Source organism: Phyllostomus hastatus, unplaced genomic scaffold, assembly GCF_019186645.2.
Source record: "Phyllostomus hastatus isolate PE091 unplaced genomic scaffold, TTU_PhHast_1.1 phas_scaffold_39, whole genome shotgun sequence".
Classification (NCBI taxonomy): domain Eukaryota; kingdom Metazoa; phylum Chordata; class Mammalia; order Chiroptera; family Phyllostomidae; genus Phyllostomus; species Phyllostomus hastatus.
The window spans coordinates 25,358,829-25,380,919 of NW_025334028.1; positions in this window are offsets into that span (position 1 = coordinate 25,358,829).

The window sequence follows — 22,091 nt, forward strand, 5'->3', positions numbered from 1 at the left end:
AAAATATTTATTTTTAGGGTGAGGGGAAGGGAAGGAGAAAAAGATCAATTGGTTGCCTCTCTCAGCCACTAGTCAGGGTACCACATGTAACTTTTGACTCCCCCCAAACTTAATTGTTCCTCAATATCCTCATGAGATTTGTTCCAGGACCCCGCAGATACCAAAACTTGCAGATGCTCAAGTCCCCTTTATAAAATGGTGTAGATCAATGCCTACATTTGGCCCTCTGGATCTGTAGGTTCTTAACTGGATTAAAAAATAGTACAAGTATTTATTGTGTATAAGTGGGCCTGTGCAGTTCAAACCCATGTTGTTCAAGGGTCAGCTGAACAAGGGGTAAACTGTCTGATGTTGAAGGGAAGAAGATTAGAACAGGTAACAATGAAGATAAATTTTAAGTGGGAGGAGGCAGGAAGCTGACCATTATTAGTGTTCTCAACTTCCTTAGTAAAATAGGAAGGGCTACGTGATGACAATGAGCTGTGTGAGAGAAAAGTGGGTTCCGGTAAGTGTGGAATCACTGAGAGGGAAACTAAATAACTAAGCAAAGGAAAAAAAGCCCTTGTTAAGGGCTTCTAAGGTCATGAATTTGTAGGGACAATTTTCCATGCGTTTTTAACTTTTCCCCCCTCGGCCTTTAGAACCCTTATATGGGTTTGTTTACTACCCATAGGATTTGTTAATAGAGTCTTTCATTGCTAATGTGTAAATAGGTATGTAAAATCAGTCCTTTTAGAAAATGATACACTTTAGTACATTATATCGTTGGTGCTTTTGTGTGTATGTAAAATCAACAGCTCTCCCTCAAAAACTAATCTCCAGTTCCCATCTCAAGAAACTCAAATGACAGAATAAGCGTTTATGTGCCAAATAAGTCACAGAGTGCAAAAAGAAATGAGAGGCATTTTGATTTCATTAAGATTCACCTAGCAGATCAGGCTCTTGAGCTTATCTTATGGGTAAAACTTAGATGATTTTCATACTTTGTTTTTTTTTCCCCGTAAGAGTCTTTGAATCTGTAAAACTAAGAAGCTTCTTGGGTTAGAGACTGAGGTCTTGCCCACTCAGATTCATTTAACAGTTTCCCCCCATCTCCAATCCCCACTCCAACTCAGGATGCCTCAGAAGGTTCTGTTCATACCCCTAGTGTTCAGAATACACATTCTAAGAACAACAACAACAGTGCTTTAGTGCATATTATTATTGAAACTTCACAAGAGTAACAGGCATGTGTACAACAATCTGAAATATATTAAGGACAAATGTAAAGAGCAGCACTCAGAAAATCTGGCCTAACAGCAGCCATGTGAGAGAGACATGAGAATTTCAGTTGCCTGACATCTCAGTACAAGCCAGCAATGTACTTAGGGCTTAGTACTTCTATAGGGCTATAGAAGCTCTATATACTGTGTCACCCTGGAAGATGGAATGTGCTGTCCAGAACAAAGCAGTTGCCTTTTCCTTATCTCACTGGGCAGACCACAAATCATTATGTTTTTTCAACAGCTTTATTGAAATTTCACATACTTAAAGTATACAGTTTGGTAAATTGACATATGTATACACCCATGAAACTATTACCAGAATTAAGACCATGAATATGTGAATCACCACAAATGTCCTTGTGCTCTTTTTTGTAAACCCTTCCTCTCATACCTCCTACCCATCTCTCCCCTCATCCACAGGAGACCGCTGATCTGTTTTGTCACTATAGACTAGTTTGCATTTTCCCAAATTTTATTTAAATATACATACATTATGTTGTCTTATCCTGTCTGGCTTTTTTCACTCAGCATAATTATTTTGAGATTTCTCTATGTTGTTTGTCTCAATAGTTATTATTTTTTACTGTGGAGTGGTATTCCTTCTCTGGCTATCCCATAATTTATCCATTTACCTATCAGTGGACATTTGGGCTGTTTCCAGGTTTTTTCTACAACAATAGCAGTTGCTGTGAATATCCTTGTAAAAGTGTTTGCATGGGCACGTGAGTTCATATGGGTAAATGGCTAAGAGTAGAGTGGTTGGATTTTATGGTAGGTATATGTTTGTTTATTTTTAAGAAAATGCCAAGTGGTTGTTTTTCCCAAGTGGTTGTGCCATTCTCACAAACTGTGTAAGAGAGTTTCAATTCCTCTTGACTTATGATTAGTCTTTTCAATATTAGCCATTCTAATAGGTATGTCTTGGTATCTTGTTGACATTTTAATTTGCATTTTCCAAGTGACTAATGATGTTTGGCATATTTTCATGTGCTGCTTTGCCATCTGCATATCTTCTTTGGAAAAAATCTCTTTTTTTGCCTATTGTTTATTGAGTTCATTTCATCAGTGTTTATTTACAGGTGACACAGATTAAACATGTACAGCAGTGTTAAAAAATTGTTAAAAAGTAATAAAGTCATAACAAGGTAACATATACATGGAAGAATACGAAAAAGGCATGTAGGACTTTACTTTGTGAGATGGTAGAATTTATGGGCTGACTATGTAAACATAAGTATTAAATTTGCTTTTTTTATAATTAGCTAGTAGAACCACCTCAACTCACATTGGCTATACCCTAAGACATATTCAAAAGTAAGAGTGTAGGCTGCAGCATGGTTGAGCTGGCTTATGCTGCCTTATGAGTGCTGATTTTCAATTTTTTAGGAATTTTGTAGGCTAACTGTTAAACACAACCATTATTTAAAAATTAATTACAGTCTCACAATTATATTAAAATTCAGTATATAAGATTCAATAATAAATAATCAAAACTCACTTCCTAATCATTTCACTATTATCTGTGTTTTTGTGGTTTTGTCTGTTGTATCCACATTGTAGTTTGATAGTATATACCTTTTTCCAATTCTACTTTCAGTGATGTACTGTGGTAGCTTGAAATTGGGTAAGTGGCAATACTAGAAATTTGCAAACAGCACAATCAGCTTTTTTTTCTTTTCTAGACAGCTAGTTGTCAAACATTTACCAGCATACCAGTAATAACAGGACCCTCAAACTTCACTGGCTTACTGTCTATGGTGAATAACTGAAGCTTCAGTTACATAGAGAATTCACTTTTGTGCAACACAATTCCTCAAGAACAGATCCATATTTTTGCTACAAAATAGAGCTTTCATTGCTGCTTAGTTTTTTGTTACTTCAGGGTTCTCTAAGGTTGAGAATGCCAAAGACCAAAGGATAAGGGAGGATGCTGATCCATTATTTCTGAGGTCCAAAGTAAAAAAAGAAAACAAAAAACATAAAATATTTAAGTAGAACTGGGAGGGCTGTTAAATGCAAAAAATGTAACACAAAAATATAGAAAAGGCAAACAGCTCAGTACGACCAAATCTTAATTTATGTAAGGAGAGGAAAATGAGACTAAAATGAGAGGAAGCAAACATTGATACAAGAGGACAGTTGGTTCTAAACACCCAATCAGCTTTTTAAAAGAAAAAATACTTTTGAAGTCCAAATTCACCAAAGATGTTGGATGTTATTGGCAATTTCAAGTTACAGATTCAGTAACATACTATAGTAGTCCAGAGATCATCAAATAACAAAAATTTAAAAATATATTTTATTGATTATGCTATTACAGTTGTCCCATTTCTCCCTTCACTCACCTCTACCCTGTACACCCTCTCCCACCCACTTCCCCCCCTTTAGTTCATGTCCATGTCACATGCTTATAAGTTCTTCAGCTTCTACATTTCCCATACTATTCTTATCCTCCCCCTATCTATTTTCAACCTACAATCTATGCTACTTATTGTCTGTACCTTTTCCCCCTCTCTCCTCCTCCCACTCCCCTGTTGCTAACTCTCCATGTGATCTCCATTTCTGTGGTTCTGTTCCTGTTCTAGTTGTTTGCTTAGTTTCTTTTGGTTCTGCTTTAGGTGTGGTTGTTAATAATTGTGACTTTGCTGTCCTTTTACTATACATGTTTTTTCTTTATCTTCTTTTCTTAGATAAGTCCCTTTAACATTTCATAAAATAAGGGCTTGGTGATGATGAACTCCTTTAACTTGACCTTATCTGAGAAGCACTTTATCTGCTCTTCCATTCTAAATGAAAGCTTTGCTGGATAGAGCAATCTGGGATATAGGTCCTTGTCTTTCATGACTTGGAATACTTCTTTCCAGCCCCTTCTTTCCTGTAAGGTCTCTTTTGAGAAATCAGCTAACAGTCTGATGGGAACTCCTTTGTAGGTTACTGTCCCCTTATCTCTTGCTGCTTCTAGGATTCTCTCCTGCATTTTTACCTTGGCTAATGTAATTATGATGTGCCTTGGTGTGTTTCTTCTTGGGTCCAACTTCTTTGGGACTCTCTGAGCTTCCTGGACTTCCTGGAAGTCTATTTCCTTTGCCAGAATGGGGAAGTTCTCCTTTATTATTTGTTCAAATACGTGTTCAATCTGTTGCTCTACCTTTTCCCCTTCTGCTACCCCTATAATTCGGATGTTGGAACGTTTAAAGATGTCCTGGAGGTTCCTAAGCTTCTCCTCGTTTTTTTGAATTCTTATTTCTCCATTCTTTCCTGTTTGGTTGTTTTTCTCTTCCTTCTGGTCCACTCTATTGTTTTGAGTCCCAGTTTCCTTCCCATCACTATTGGTTCTCTATGCATTTTCCTTCATTTCTTTTATGGTAACCTGCATTTGTTCATCTAATTTGTGACCAAAATCAACCAATTCTGTGAGCTTCCTGATCACCAGTGTTTTGAACTGTGCATCTGATAGGTTGGCTATCTCTTGGCCACTCAAAAGGATGAGTTCTGGGGCACTGATTTGTTCTTCTGTTTGAGCCATTTTTTGCGGGGGGGGGGGCGGTCTGGTCACTCCCATTACGGTGAGGGGTGGAGCCTTAGGTGTTCACCAGGGCTAGGCACCCCAGTCACTAGATTGTGATGTATGTGAGGGCGGGGGCGAGAGGGAACAATGGCGGTAGCTGCGTTTTCTATGGGATCTCGGTCCCTTCCCTGGGATCCTGGGTTGAGCGCTCTGCCCTGCTCCACAATCGCTGCCTCACTGGGTCTGCCAGCTGACACTTGCATACTCAGGGTCCACCCTCTGCGATCTTGCGTGCCCCAGATGCCTTACGTGCTCCCGGTTGCCTTATGTGCCCAACTCTCTCTGCTCTCCTCGCCGCGACCCGCACTGCAACCCATGCCCAGTGGCTCCTCTCTGTTCCTCCTACCGGTCTGGATGAACAGGTCTAGTTGAACTTCTTGGCTGTCCAACTTCCATTCAGATAAATTCTCTATCAGTTCTGGGTGTTATTCTGCCTCTAAATTTTTGTTGTTCCAATCTTGGTTGTGCATGGAGGTACAGTGCATCCACCTATGCCTCCATCTTGGCTGGAAGTCTAACTTATGTCTTTCATTCATAGAATTTCCATTTGGTTCTTTGTATTTCCATACTCCACATTTTTACTCCTATATTTTATCTTCCTGATCATGTTAATCATAGTATTTTAAAATATTCATTTCATAATCCTTGAGGGTTCTGTTTCTATGGTCTGTTGCTTCTGTTTCTGTTATATCTTTTCATATATTTGCTTATTTTTCACATGTGGTGGATATGGTTTATAAAACATTGTAGAGGTATTCTGAGGTTCTAAATGGCATTACTTTTCTCTTGAGAGAATATTTTTCCTTCTATTATGCAACAAAACTACAATGTAGTTAAGGCCTGAGGTGATTCAGTCCCTTCCAGCTCTTATCTATTTTCAGTTCACTCTGTCTTTTAGGGTGCAGCCCTGTAGGATCTTAACTGAATGACTAAGGTATTTATTTCTTCCTTGGTGAACCCTACACTCCAGTTTGTCTCCCTTCCCACCCACACCCAGGCCTGTTGGACTGTAGACAGCTATGTTCACCTTCTCAGTTACTTTGGAAAAAGATGAATACCTTCAGCAGAAAGGGAGCACCAAGTGCAAGCATCTTTCCAAACCACCTCTCTTTCTTCTAACCTTGGCCCTACAATCGTCACCAATTTGGTAGCTTTCCAATGCCTTTTAACAGGTGTTTTTAGCTTTGGCACAGCTTTTCTAGTTTTCCTCAGCAGAAGCATGATCAAAACCACCTCATTCTTCATTACCAGAAGTGGAACTGCAGAGGACTCATTTTCAATGTCAGAAATTGTACTGGATGCTCCCTGCCCCATCTCCATCAAAACACACAAGGCAGTAGTTGTACATATGCTTAGTGTGGATAAACTATAAATGAATATAAACAAACATAATGCATTTATGTATGTTATGTATACATTATTCACATATAATATATAATAAATGTCCAGGTTCCCTGCAGTAACTTTTACTCAGGCATTAGTAACTCCAAAAAGGGAAGTACAGTTAAAAACAAAGGCATTATCTCAGGAAAGTTAAAAGTATGTTTGAAGGAATGTAAGGAGCCCAGTTACGTTAGAGATTTTATATATAAAAGCACACATAATTTTGATGTTTATTTTCTATACAATAGGAAACCACTGAAAACTTTTTTGCAGTACCTTTTAATAAAAGCTGTGTTTACTCTGATAGGGCTATGCAAGACAGACCAGAGGAGAATAGAGGTGAAGAAATCCATTAGGCATCTACACTAATAGACTAAATATGAGTTAAGGATAGGCATCACAGTGTAATGAAAAGAATGTTGACATTAGAATCACAGGACTTGTAATTACTGGTCTTGTCAACTTGGACAAGTCATTCAACCTGTCTGATTCTGCTTCCTATTTACATGCCAGTCACCTTGGAGGCCTTCAACAGAATGATGAAATGTTAGTAACTTTTGTTTAATTCACAGAGTGGCTATGCAGATATGATGATGAATTATCTTTTTTAAATACATTATAAAATGAAAGCTGTGATCTACACTTGAAGGACCAAAGAAACAAAAATGGAGACTGATAAGAGTGAAAAAGATTACTCCAATGTACTGAGTCTTGGTGACTAGAAAATATATTTATGTATATAAGTCAGTCAGAAGAGGAACTGATTTTGGAAATTAGGAAAAGGATTGGGGAGAAAATAGTGATTTATTTAATGTTCATTGTGGAAATGTTCAACATGCAATTCTGTTACATTTATTGTTTCATATATCCTTAGGTATTTCTCATGTGAGATTATTAATTCCTCTTCATAACACATGAAATTCCTAGCGAGAGAGAGAGAGAAGTTATCTCCTTGGAAATTTGTATTTCCTCCTCATTTTCAATTTTTTATAAAAGCCTGTACCTGATTAATTTGAAAAAGTTCCACCTTTTTGTGCAGTTTGTTGGGAAAGTGATTACTTATGGTGTTCGCTGGTCTAAGGGCTGTTTGGTTCCCCCACCGTAATACAAACTGCTATTCCTTATGGACATAAGTCTAAATAGTTGCAACTACTAAAACTTTCAGGTACTAGTATCTTGCTAAAATACAGGCAAACATTTTCTTCAACTTCTGTTTGAATTCCATGTTAGACACAGATGTCTTATTGAAAGTCATATGCATTGTTGTTTATGTTTTAAATGTATGTCCCTTTCATTTAGACCCTACAATTTAAAGTGGTTTCTATTCTTTCTGAAATCCATAGTTTCTCCTAGTACTTTTTTTTTTTTAATTTTTAGGGAGAGAGGAAGGGAAGGAGAAAGAGAGGAAGAGAAACATCGTGTGTGGTTGCCTCTCACATGGCCCCCACTAGGGACCTGGCCTGCAACCCAGGCATGTGCCCTGACTGGGAATCGAACCAGCGACCCTTTTGTTCGCAGCCCGCGCTCAATCCACTGAGCTACACCAGCCAGGGCCTAGTACTTTTTTTTTTAATTTTTAATTGATTTTAGAGAGGGAAAGAGAGGAACATCAATTTGTTGTTCCACTTATTTATGCATTCGTTGGCCGTTTCTTCTATGTGTCCTCACCATGCATTGAACCCACAACCTCGGCATATCGGAAGGATGATCCAACAAAGTGAGCTACATGGCCAGGGCTCTCCTAGTACTTTTAAAGATTAAATTGTAAGGGCACTGAACCATAGCAGTAGCTCTATCTTTTGCACTAAGAATTTGTTGTTTGGGACTTCCAGCAAGATGGAGGCATAGGTGGACACACCCTACCTCCACGCACAAACAAGATTGGAACAACAACAATTTAGAGGCAGAATAACACCCAGAACTGATAGAGAATTTATCTGAATGGAAGTTGGACAGCCAAGAAGTTGAAATAGACCCATTCATCCAAACCGGTAGGAGGGGCAGAGATGAGCAGCTGGGCGCAGAGAACAGGGAGACTTGGGCTCATAAGGCAACCGGGAGCACGTAAGGCATCTAGGGCACGCAAGATCGCAGAGGGTGGACCCTGAGTATGCAAGTGTCAGCTGGCAGACCCAGTGAGGCAGCGATTGTGGAGCAGGGCAGAGCGCTCAACCCAGGATCCCAGGGAAGGGACCGAGATCCCATAGAAAACGCAGCTACCGCCATTGTTCCCTCTCACCCCCGCCCTCACATACATCACAATCTAGTGACTGGGGTGCCCAGCCCTGGTGAACACCTAAGGCTCCACCCCTCACCGTAATGGGAGTGACCAGACCGCCCCCCCCCCCGCAAAAAATGGCTCAAACAGAAGAACAAATCAGTGCCCCAGAACTCATCCTTTTGAGTGGCCAAGAGATAGCCAACCTATCAGATGCACAGTTCAAAACACTGGTGATCAGGAAGCTCACAGAATTGGTTGATTTTGGTCACAAATTAGATGAACAAATGCAGGTTACCATAAAAGAAATGAAGGAAAATGCATAGAGAACCAATAGTGATGGGAAGGAAACTGGGACTCAAAACAATAGAGTGGACCAGAAGGAAGAGAAAAACAACCAAACAGGAAAGAATGGAGAAATAAGAATTCAAAAAAAACGAGGAGAAGCTTAGGAACCTCCAGGACACCTTTAAACGTTCCAACATCCGAATTATAGGGGGTAGCAGAAGGGGGAAAAGGTAGAGCAACAGATTGAACACGTATTTGAACAAATAATAAAGGAGAACTTCCCCATTCTGGCAAAGGAAATAGACTTCCAGGAAGTCCAGGAAGCTCAGAGAGTCCCAAAGAAGTTGGACCCAAGAAGAAACACACCAAGGCACATCATAATTACATTAGCCAAGGTAAAAATGCAGGAGAGAATCCTAGAAGCAGCAAGAGATAAGGGGACAGTAACCTACAAAGGAGTTCCCATCAGACTGTTAGCTGATTTCTCAAAAGAGACCTTACAGGAAAGAAGGGGCTGGAAAGAAGTATTCCAAGTCATGAAAGACAAGGACCTATATCCCAGATTGCTCTATCCAGCAAAGCTTTCATTTAGAATGGAAGGGCAGATAAAGTGCTTCTCAGATAAGGTCAAGTTAAAGGAGTTCATCATCACCAAGCCCTTATTTTATGAAATGTTAAAGGGACTTATCTAAGAAAAGAAGATAAAGAAAAAACATGTATAGTAAAAGGACAGCAAAGTCACAATTATTAACAACCACACCTAAAGCAGAACCAAAAGAAACTAAGCAAACAACTAGAACAGGAACAGAACCACAGAAATGGAGATCACATGGAGAGTTAGCAACAGGGGGAGTGGGAGGAGGAGAGAGGGGGGAAAAGGTACAGACAATAAGTAGCATAGATTGTAGGTTGAAAATAGATAGGGGGAGGATAAGAATAGTATGGGAAATGTAGAAGCTGAAGAACTTATAAGCATGTGACATGGACATGAACTAAAGGGGGGGAAGTGGGTGGGAGAGGGTGTACAGGGTAGAGGTGAGTGAAGGGAGAAATGGGACAACTGTAATAGCATAATCAATAAAATATACTTAAAAAAACAATAAATAAAATTTTTAAAAAGCAAAAAAAAAGAAAGACATAAGTTAAAAACCCAATTAACAGATATAATAGACAATTATCCAAAGGTGAAGACAAACTTAGGATATTGCAAGAATTTCAGAAGAAATTATGCAGATTTACAGAAACACAAAATGAAAAATGTTTTTTTATAAAGAGAGCTTTTGGTCAAGGTGGCAAAATAGGTAAATGCTGTGCTTGCTTTCTCCTATGATTACATCAAAATTACAACTAAATGATAGAACAATTAATCAGGAGAACTATCTGAAAACTAGCTGAACAGAGCTCCAAAATTAAGGCTATAAAGAAGAAGCCACATCAAGATGGTTAGGAGGAGAGATGAAGTAAAATGGGCTGGTCCTACACCCAGGTGCAGCTGTTGAGAACTGCAAGACTACCTTGGCTGCAGACAGCCCCCCTGAGTTGTGAGAGGCCCAGACCCACAGCACAGAGAACCAGTGCCAGGAAGAAGAGTCCCCACATCATCTGATTGTGCAAATCAGTGGAGATTCCATCCAAGTGAGGCTGAGGGCTGCTGGAATTCCAGGCATCCTCTTAAAGACTCAGAACTCCCTAAACTGCAGTGAAGGAATAGCAGCTTGAAAGGAACCAGAGACATAAGGGAGAAACTGAATTGTGTGGCTTCAGGATAAGGGCTAGAGGGACAGCACCATTATTCCTGTGTTGAGCCATCCCCCAAGGCCTATAGGTGCCAGTCCAAATCTGCACTAACCTGGTGAACATTGATAGACCCACCATAGTGACTCCCTGAGTCACTATCCCACCCAACTCATGTACTGCTAGAGGCTCTTCCAGCAACTCTACCTAACAGGCAGTGGGCCTTGGCCAATGCTGCAGGCTCTCATAATAACTCTCAAGGGTCTGCAGGCCCCAGGCAGGTGATGACTGACCTTGGTGTGCCCTGTGATCTTTTGGAGTGGTCCCAGGCCCCTTACTGGTGGCAACCAACCTTGTTTCTTAGTGTGGCCTCTCCCATGTGCCTCAGGGTCCAGCACAGGCAGCTACTAAGATCAGATCATTTTATAGCTCCTACCAGGTGGACTTAGGCTGGAAACAGGCAGCAGCTGACCTGCACCTGCACTGGAGCCCCTCACAAGAGGCCCCAGAACCAACACACCCAGTGGCCAGCTTCAGATACAAAGAGAGCACCACCCAATTAGCTCCACAAACAGTACACTCACAAAATGGTCTTGGCAGCCACCAAACCTCTGCTGGGGCAAATCCCACCAATGGGGTCAGCCCCACAGAGCATCTTGTATGCTGTGGTTGTGGCAAACCTTCACAGCCAGTCAGCCTGAGGGTCAGCCCAATCCTCTAATATGACAACAGCAATCAAGACTCAACTACAATAGGAGATCACACAAAACCCATAAAATGGACACAACTGAAGCACCCAGCTCCAGTGATCAGGGAGACTGGGGCGCTTGGCACACAGGAAACCTAAATAAGCCCACCTTGCCAAGACTGGGAGATATAGCAGCTCTACCTAAGACAGAGAAACAAACAGAGAGGTTGCTAAAATGAGGAGATAAGGAAACATGTCCCCCCCCCCACCCACCCCCCAAAAAAGAACAGGAGAAATCTCCAGTAAATTAACTAAACAAAATGGAAGCAAACAATCCACTGGACACTGAGCTCAAAACACTGGTTATAAGGATACTCAAAGAACTTAGGGGAAGATTAGATCAACTCAGTGAGGATGTCAAAAAACAGTGAATGTAAAAAAGGACCATAAAAAGAACCAGTCAGAAATGAAAAATACAAAAATGTATTGAAAAATACATGAGAAGGAATCAACAGCAGATTGGGTGATGCAGAGGATCAAATCAATGGTTTGGAAGATAGTAAACATAAAAAAGAATCATAAAAAAGAACCAGTCAGACTTCAGGTGTACATGGTGGAACCTCTTCGCACAACCACATCAAAATTACAACTAAACTTTAGAACAACCATCACTCAGACTGGCAGAAATTGAGTTGAATAGAAGTCTGACAACTATGGAACTAAGGAAACCACATATATCCAGACTGGTAGGAGGGGCAGAGACACGAAATGGGCTGGTCCCACAGCCACATGTGGTGGATAAAATTTGGGGAGGGATATCTCAGGAATGAGGAATCCCAGGCCCCCCAGCTCAGGGTACCAGCGCCATAAAGATAAGTCCCCACAACTTCTGGCTGCAAAAACCAGTGGGGACTGAATCGGTGGAAGAAACTTCTGGAGTCCCAAGCAATGCCTCTTAAAGTATCCACACATGAAAATACTCAAACTAACTCCCTTTGAGCTCCAGCACCAGGGTAGCAGCTTGAAAGGTACCATTGGTATACAGGGAGAAACGGAAGCACCTGGCATCAAGTCAATAGCTGGAGGATAGCTTTCTCCCAGACAGACAGGTGGCCAGAGCCACAGAGCTGGCAGGCAGGTGCCATAACTGAGACTGCATCAGTCTGGCTAACACTGTTTGCCATGCCATGGAAATCCCCCGAGGATCCATCCCACCCAACTTACAGCTGTGAACAGTAACTTTTCTATATGAATAGCTGGTTTTGGCTTTCACTTCACAACTTCCTAAGTCCTTTCAAACAAGCAACAGCTGGCCTCAGTGAGCCCCTAGCCCCCATGTGTCTTGCTAAGTGGCCCTAGGTATGGCACTAGCAGCAACCAGCCTAGATTCACAGCTTTGCCTCATCTGGGTACCTCCAAGTCCAGCACAAATATCAGCTATCTCAGATTGCTCTACAGCTCAGGCAGGGTGGCCCCAGGCAAAACACGGGGGTGGAGGGGGCTGACCTTGGCCTGCACCACCAGGGAAACCCCAGAGCCTGCACACCCAGTGGACAGCTACAGACCATGTCAGAGCACCACCACCCTGTCCCTGCACAGCTGATCCTCCATGGGGGGAGGAGGTTGGTGGTTAGCGGTCACAGCCAATTCTCACAAATGATTGGCCTGAGTAAATCCCTCCAACTGACCTACCAACAGCAATCAAGGCTCAAATATAAGAGGTGAGTGTATTCAGCCCAAATGAGAGGCAAAGCTTGAGTACCCAGCTTGGGTGACAGGAGAGGCTGTGCCACTGGACCCTACAGGGTACCTAGTACATTAAGCCATGCTACCAAGACACTGAGAGAAAGCACTCTACCTAATACATAGAAACAAACACAGGGAGACTGCCAAAATGAAGAGAAAAAGAAATATAACCCAGATGAAAGAACAGAACAAAACTCCAGAAAAAGAACTAAACAAAATGGAGATAAGCAATTTATCAGGTGCAGAGTTCAAAACACTGGTTATAAGGATGCTCAAGAAACTTAGTGAGCATCCTTATAAGATCCAGTCAGAAACAAAGGATAAACTAATTGAAATGAAAAACAATTTTCAGGCAAACAATGGTAGAGTGGATGAAGCCTAGAATCAAGTCTATGATTTGAACATAAGGAAGCAAAAAACAACCAACTGGAATAACAAAAAGGAAAAAGAATCCAAAAAAAATAAAAAATGAGGATAGTATAAGCAGCCTCTGGAACTACTTCAGGATGTTCAATATTTACATCATAGGGATACCAGAAGAAGAAGAGAAAGAGCAAGAAATTGGAAATCTATTTTTAAAATTGGTGAACAAAAACTTCCCTAATTTGGTGAAGGAAATAGACATGCAAGTCCAGGAAGCACAGAGAGTCCCAAACAAGATGGATGCAAAGAGGCCCACTCCAAGACACATCATAATTAAAATGCTGGAGGTTAAAGATAAAGAGAAAATCTTAAAAGCAGTAAGAGAAAAGAAGTTAGTTACCTACAGGGGAGTTCCCATAAGACTGTCAGCTGATTTCTTAAAAGAAACTTTGCAGGCTAGAAGAGGCTGGCAAGAAATATCCAAAGTCATGAAAAGCAGGGACCTACAGCCAAGATTGTTCTATTCAGGAAAGCTATCAATTAGAATTGAAGGGCAAATAAAGAGCTTCCCAGACAAGAAAAAATTAAAGGAGTTCATCATCACCAAACCATTATTATATGAAATATTAAAGGGACTCATTTAAGAAAAAGAAAATCAAATCTATGAACAATAAAATGGCAATAAATACCTATCTATCAACAACTGAATCTAAAAAATTAACTAAGCAAACAAGAAGAACAGAGACAGAATTATGTATATGGAGAGTGTTTTGATGGTGCCAGATAGGAGGCTGGTATGGGGGAATGGTGAAGAGGTGAAGGGATTAAGAAGTACAAATAGGCAGTTACAAAATAGCCATGGGAATGTATATTATAGGAATTGGTGTAGCCAAAGGACTTACATGCATGACCTGTGGACATGAACAATGTTGTGGGGGTGCCTCAGGGAGTGGGAATGCTGGGTGGAGGGGTTCAAAGGGGGAAAATTGGGACAACTGTAATAGCATAATTAATAAAATATAAATAAAAGAACCAGTCAGAAATGAAGAATATAAAAGACTAAAATGAATACTACATGAGAAGGAATCAACAGCAGATTAGGCTATGCAGGTGATCAAATCAGTGGTTTGGAAGATAGTAAATATAAAAAGAATCATAAAAAAGAATTGGTCAGAAATGAGAAATACAAAAGACTGAAATTAAAAATACATGAGAAGGATCAACAGCAGATTAGATGATGCAAATGACGAAATCAATGGTTTGGAAGAAATAGTAACAGAAAACACCTGATTGGAACAGCAAAAAGAAAAATATCTTAATTAGGAGAGTTTACAGTATCTCTGGGACAACATCAAGGGTAATGGTATTTGCATCATAGAGGTACCAAAAGGAGGACAGCAAGCAAGGAATTGAAAACTATTTGAAGAAATAATTACTGAAAAACTCTCTAACCTGGTGAAAGAAATACACATACAAGTTCAGCAAGAACAGAGTCCCCAAAAAGACCAACCCAAAGAGGCTCACACCAGGACACACCATAGTTAAAATACCAAAGGTTAAAGACGGAGAGAATCTTAAAAGTAGCAAGAGAAAAGCAGTTCGATACATGCAAGGAAACTCCCATAGATTGTCAGCTGTTTTTGAAACAGAAACTTTGCAGAACAGAAGGGAATGGCGCAAAATATTCAAAGTGATCAGAAGCAAGATTTACAACCAAGATTAAACTACCCTGAAGGACAGAAAAACAGCTTATCGGACAAGAAGAAACTGAAGGAGTTCATCATCACCAAGGCAGTATTACAAGAAATGTTAAAGGGACTTCTTTAAGAAGAAGGGGTAAAAATCATAAATATGTGTAATAAAATGTCAATAAATATATTCCTATCAATAGTCACTCTAAATGTAAATGAATTAAATACTCCAATAAAAAGACATAGGATAGTGAATGGATAAGAAAACAAGACCCATATTTATGTTGCCTACAAGATACCAACTTCAGATTGAAAATAAAGGGATAAAAAAAGATATTTTATGCAAATTGAATGAAAAATAGCTGAGATAGCAACATTTGTATCAGACAAAATAGACTCTAAAACAAAGGTTGTAACAAATGACAAAGATGGACATTTCATACTGATAAAGGGTTCAAATGGAACAAGAGGATACAACACTTGCAAACATTTATGCACCCAACATAGGAGCACCTAAATACTATATAAAGCAAATCTTGATGGACATAAAGGGAGGGATCAACTGTAATTGTAGAGGACCTTACCATCTGATTGACATCAGTGGGTAGATCATTCAGAAAGAAAATCAACAAGGAAACAGTGGCCTTAAATGATACCTTAAATCAGATGTATTTAATATTTTTAGAGCACTTCAACCCAAAGCAGCAGAATATATATTCTTTTTAAGTGCACAAGAAACATTTTCCAGGATAGACCACATGTTTGGCCACCAAAGAAGTCTCTCTCAATAAATTTAAAAAGACTGAAATCAGGGAAAGCATGCTCTCCAATGACAATGGTATGGAATGAGAAATCAAGTACAAAAAGAAAACTGAAAAAGACACAAACACTTAGAAACTAATATCCTATTAAACAATGAATAGGTTAACAATGATATCAGGGAAGAAATCAAAAGATACATTGAGAAAAATGAAAATGAAAACAGCCCAAAATCTATGGGACATAGCCAAAGCACTTCTGAGAGAGAGATTCCTAGCAATATAGGTGTACTTCAACAAACAAGACAAATCTCAAATGAACAAACTAGCCTTACACTAAATGGAAGCATATACTGTGCTCATGGATAGGAAGAATTAACATCATTAAAGTGTTCATACTACCCAAAGCAATCTATAGATTCAACATAGTCCCTATAAAAATATCAAGGGCATTTTTTTCACATAACTAGAACATATAATCTTAAAATTTATATGGAACCAAAAAATACCCTGAATAGTCACAGTAATCTTGAGAAAGAACGACAAAAGTTGGAGGTATCACACTACCTGATATCAAATTATACTACAAATCTATAGTAACCAAAACAGCATGATACTGGCATAAAAACAGACACATATATCAATGGAAACGAATAGAGTCTAGAAATAAGCCCACAACTATATGGTTAGTTCATGTATGGTCAGTTCAATATTATATAATGGGGTAATGACAGTCTCTTCAATAAATGATGTTTCAAAAACTAGACAACTTTGTGCGATGCCCACCAAAACAAAACTAGACCACTTTTACACCATATACAAGATAAAATTCAAAATGAATTGAAGACTTAAGTGTGAGACCCAAAAACCAAAAAAAATTCTAGAAGTGTATATATATTCATATATATATATGAATCTACTGCCTATGTAGATACCATATATCATATATATATGGTATAGCTTCTCAGGCAATAGAAGCAAAAGAACAAATAAATGGACTGCATCAAACTAAAAAGATTTTGCACAGCAAAGGAAACCATCAAGAAATGAAAAGACAACCCACCCAATGGGATAACATAGTTACCAATAATACATTTGATAAGGGTTACTATGCAAAATGTATTTAAAAACTTATAAAACTTAACACCCCAAAAAGCAAAGAATCACCCAAATGAGCAAAGGACCTGAATAGACATTTCTCCAAAAGAATATATAGATGGCCAATGGACATATGAAAAGATGCTCAATGTCACTAGTCTTCAGAGAAATACAAATTTAAACTACAACGAGATATCACATTTCATGCCTGCTAGCATCAATAAATGAAGAAACAACAAGTGTTGGCAAAGACATGGAGAAAAGGGAACACTTGTACAGTACTGGTGTGATTGGTGTGGTTCGTGGGATTGCGGATTTGCAGATTAGTGCATTCACTATGGAAAAAGTTTGGTTGTCCCTTAAAAAATTAAAAATAGAACTACCTTAACTTCCAGAAATTCTATTCTGGATATTTATCCCCAAAAATCAAAAACTCTAATTCAAAAAGACATATGCATTCTTATGTTCACTGTGGCATTATTTACAATAGCCAAGATATGGAAGCAACCTAAGTGTCCATCAATAGGCAACTAGATAAAGAAGATGTGATGCATATATTCAATGGAATGTTACTTGGCCATAAAAAAGGTGAAATCTTACCATTTGCAACAAGGTAGATGGACATAGAGCGTATTATGTTAAATGAAATTAAGTCAGACAGAGAAAAACAAATACATGATTTCAGCTATCTGTGGAATCTTAAAAACAAAATAAACAAAACAAAACCAGAATCACTGAAACAAGAGAACAAACTGATGGTTGCCAGATGGAAGAAGGGTTTGGGTTCTGTGTGAAAAAGGTGAAGGGATTAAGAAGAACAAATTGGCAGTTACAAAATAGTGATGGGGATGTAAAGTATAGCATAGGGAGTATGGTCAATAATATTGTAAAAGTTATATATGGTGCCAGCTGGGTACTAGATTTATCAAGACTCACTTTGTAAACTATATAAATGTCTACACCTGAAGCTAGTGTAATATTGAATGTCAACCGTAATTGAAAGAAAAAAATGGGAAAAAGCAGAGGTGACATAGGGCATAGGGTTAAAAAAATCTACAATTAGGAACCAGAAGGAGAGGAGTTAGTGAATGTAACAGTGATATTTGAAAAAATATGTAAATAAGGAAAAGGCATTAACGTCTCAGATTCAAGATGCACTGTAAACCATGAGCAAGAAAAAGGCAAAGAAAATCACACCTAAGCACATCACAGTAAAACTACTGAAAGCCAAAGAGGACATTTTTAACCACCTGAAACAAAAATAAATTACTTTTTCAAATGAATGACAATAAGAGCACGAAAAAAAAATGATGCCAACTTGGAATTCATATTCAAATGATATAACATTAAAAAATTAAGGCAAAGTAAAGATATTTTCAAACACAGAAACTGAGACTTTCTCACCAGCATTTCTGTCTTAGAAAAAAGAGTGGCTTTTGAGTAGTGAGAAATGGAAGCTCTCAGATTCTGGAAGGGATGAAGAGCAACAAAAAAGAGAAGTTATATGGGTAAATCTCAATGAATGTTAATTTTACAAAGTAATGCTAATATACTGTGGTGTTAAAAACATACATTTAAACCATAACAATAATATAAATTGAGACGAGAGGATCAATAAAGTTAAAGTGGTGCAAGGTGTTTACATTGTCCGTTAAGTGGATAAAGTATTAATGTATACATTGGCTTTTAGAAGTCAAGGATGCACGTTCTCATTTCTAGAGTGATTAATAGAATAGTAACAGAACACATAATGAAAAGGTTAATTAAAAGAAAAAGAAGGAATAATAATAATAATAAACTTGTTGAATCCCAAATAGAGAAAAAAGGGTAAAAAACAGGATAAAAAACACAATGTCAACTTTAACTCCTTATATGTCATTAATTATATTAAACATAAATTGATTTTCACAATGAAAAGACAAAGAATGCTGTAGGGTAGGTGGAGGCAGTTCAGTTTCCTCACCCAGGGGTCTGGGTAGCTAAGGGAAACAGTGTTCCCATAGCCTTGGAAGGGCCTGATAACCAGTGCTCTCATAGCCTTGAGACTGGATCCAATAAACTGTTCGCATAACATGAAGTGGGCTCGCACATGCAGAATTATGTTATGTAAGGTTCTGGCAGTTTTCCAGCTTTGTTCCCCTCTAGTACTTAAATAAGTAGGAGCTTCTTACTAGTGAGACACACAGCCTGCAGTGTGCATGGCTTGCCCACCCGTGAATAAAGGTATGTCAAGCATCCCCACCACTCCATGCATTTTCTTCCCTCTCCCAGAAGCGAGAGTGGATCTGGCCAGCTTCGATCCGACAGCACGACTGGTGTAGGTGGCAGGATACCCACAGTATGGAAATAGAGGAACCCATGGGATCTTCTTCTGAGGGAAGTCTCCACAGATGGACTGAGCCCAGGGGGCCGTGACAACGGGTGGCAAGCCTCCTGGCCTTGTGGGCCCCACCAAGGGAGTGGCCCAATATCAGGGCCATACCTGACAGCATGGAGAAAGCCCTAGAGTAGGTTGGGGCGGCCCTTGTGTGGCCCAGAGCCCAGCAGTTGCGGGGGCGTGGACTGGGTGTTTCTTTCTGCTTTTTGAGTTGAGACAGCAACTGTGCTCCACAACAGTGAAACTACAAGAGCTCCAAGGACAAGAAGAAGGCCTGGAAGCCAAAGTTGGTGCTCGGGAAGAAATCTGAGAGCAGGCAGAACAGTGACGCAGTTTCCTGTCTCCTGATGCAGTGTACAAGTCGGAGTCAGAGGAAGATGACGTTGAGGCAGAACGGCGTTCCCAGAAGGCCCACCCCATAGTGATACAAAAGATGAAATCCCAGCAGCTTATCATGCCTGGGGAGTAACCAGGTGGGTCGTGTGCAAATGGTGGAACATACCACTTGCAGACTACATACACAAGCTGAGCTGGTTGATCTCGCAAATCAGTTTCGCCAATGACCTGGAGAGCTCTTGGCTGCATAGCCCTTGTGCTTGTGGGCCGTAGGGGTGAATAGCACCATGTGTTCTAACGCTGAGATGGAAAAGGTGGCGTCCACCACGACATACCACACCCTGTGCCAGCAGCTGCAGAATAGTTGGAGGCATGGTGGGGAGCAGGGCTCACATTCTTTGATGGAATGGGTAACGGTGGCCATCTGTACTGTCTGGGCGAATGTGGGTGACATGCCAGATACAGTGAGCAAGTGGCAGTCCTTTACAGACTTAGTGCAAGTCTTGCGGGAGTTGGGCATGTGCCAGGCCTTGTTCAATTCCAACACACAGGGCCCTGATAATGAATGTTTTACACCTGGAACGGGATACTATGCTCAAGAATGCTTCCTCCCTCTTCTTTTGGCTCGCTGATAGCTATTCTCACGCCACTTGTTGGCCTTCGCATAAATGACGTCATGACAATGGTGGCTAGGCTGGGAGAGGCAGAAAGCTGTTTGCCAAGTTTTTCAGAGTCCCTCTGTTTCCCTGCCGAACAGCGGCCTCTTTTGGGTAACTAGAATACAGATGTGGTCAGATCTCTTAGGGGCTGGAGAGTCGATTGCACTAAGATTGACTGGAAGCAGAATGTATATACCTGTTAGAGCTCTGGAAGCAGCTGCAAACTGACCAACCTTCCCTGCGGCCCCAGAAGAAGAAGAAGCTGACAGAGAAAGCTGGGGGTGCACCCTGAGAGCCCTGGGAAGTCTGTTTGGTCCAGCTGGAAGATCATCTGGCTGTGTCAACCTCCCGAGATGAAGGAGGAGATATCCTTTGGACCTTTGGCTAGGATCAAGGCCAAGGGACCCATCTTCAGGGGATGGGTGGGACCAGAGGCTGTACGTTGAATTAGTTATTCACTGGTCCCCCGCAAATGTGCAGTGAGTGTTAGCTCTTGTGTATACAGGAGATGAATGTACTCTTTTACATGGAAATCCGGAGAAATTTCCAGTACCCGAGGTCTCTATTAATGGTTATGGGGGACAAAGTATAAGGGTGAAGGCTGTGTAGCTCTTTCTGGGTATTGGACATTTGCCCCCTGTTGTGAATACACTGTGTACGTGTCTCCCATTCCTAAGTATATCTTGGGTTTTGACATACTGCAGGGTCTGTAGCTACACACGACCGCAGGAGATCGTGTAGCCACAGACCCCACAGGAGCTCATTACTTGTGGGTGTGAGTGGTAAAGCCATTTTGTGGGGACATGCTAATCATCCTCCTGTACAATTGCCATCCTGTGATGGGTAACAGCAGTGAAATAATATCAGTTGCCTGGAGAACATAAGGGAATCACAGCAACTATAGGGGTGCTAGAGAAGGTGGGCATAATTAGGGCACCCACAGTCCTTTAAACTCCCCTGTGCGGCCAGTAAAAAAGCCAGATGGTACGTGGAGAATGATGGTAGATTACTGAGAGCTCAGTAAAGTCATTGCTCCAATACATGCAGTCCCTTCTGTGAGGGACTTGATGGACTGGTTAACTAACGAGCTGGGAACTTACCACTTTGTAGCCGACCTAGCAAATGCCTTCTTCCTCTGTTGACTTTGCTCTGGACAGCCAGGATCAGTTTGCCTTCATGTAGGAAGGCTGACAGTGGACTTCTGCAATGCTCCCTCAAGGGTATTTGCACAGCCCAACTATCTGTCATGGGCTTGTGGCAGAGGACCTGGCAAAGTGGCCACGGCCTACAGAGGTATACCTGTTCCATTACATTGATGACATCTTTCTAACCAGTGATTCTCTTGCAGAATTAGAGAAAGCAGTGACTCGAACGCTGTCACACCTGAAGTCATGTGGCTGGGCAGTCAACAAAACCAAGCTGCAAGGGCCTGCATTGTTTGTCAAATTCTTGGGGGTTGTCTGGTCTGGTAAGATAATAGTGATCCCCAATGAGGTGATAGGTAAGATTCAGCCATACCGGACCCCTCCCACTATAAAACAGCTCCAGACATTTTTAGGCCTGTTGGGGTACTGGAGACCATTTGTGCCCCACCTAGCCCAGGTTGTTCATCCCTTGTATTCCTTGGTGAAAAGGGGGATGAACTGGGATTGGACTCTGACCCCGGATCAAGCATTCCAAGGAGCAAAGCATATCATTAAGCATGCCCAGGCCTTGCATGCTTTGGATCCTGCTAGACCCTGTGAACTAGACATGCATGCAACACAGGAAGGCTTTGGATGGGGTTTGTGGCAGTGATAGGAATGGCTACCTCAACCCTTGGGTTTCTGGTCCCAATTATGGAAGGGAGCAGAGGTACAGTGCTCCTTGATTAAAAAACAGTTGCCTGTATTATATGCTGCCCTATTGGCCATGAGGCC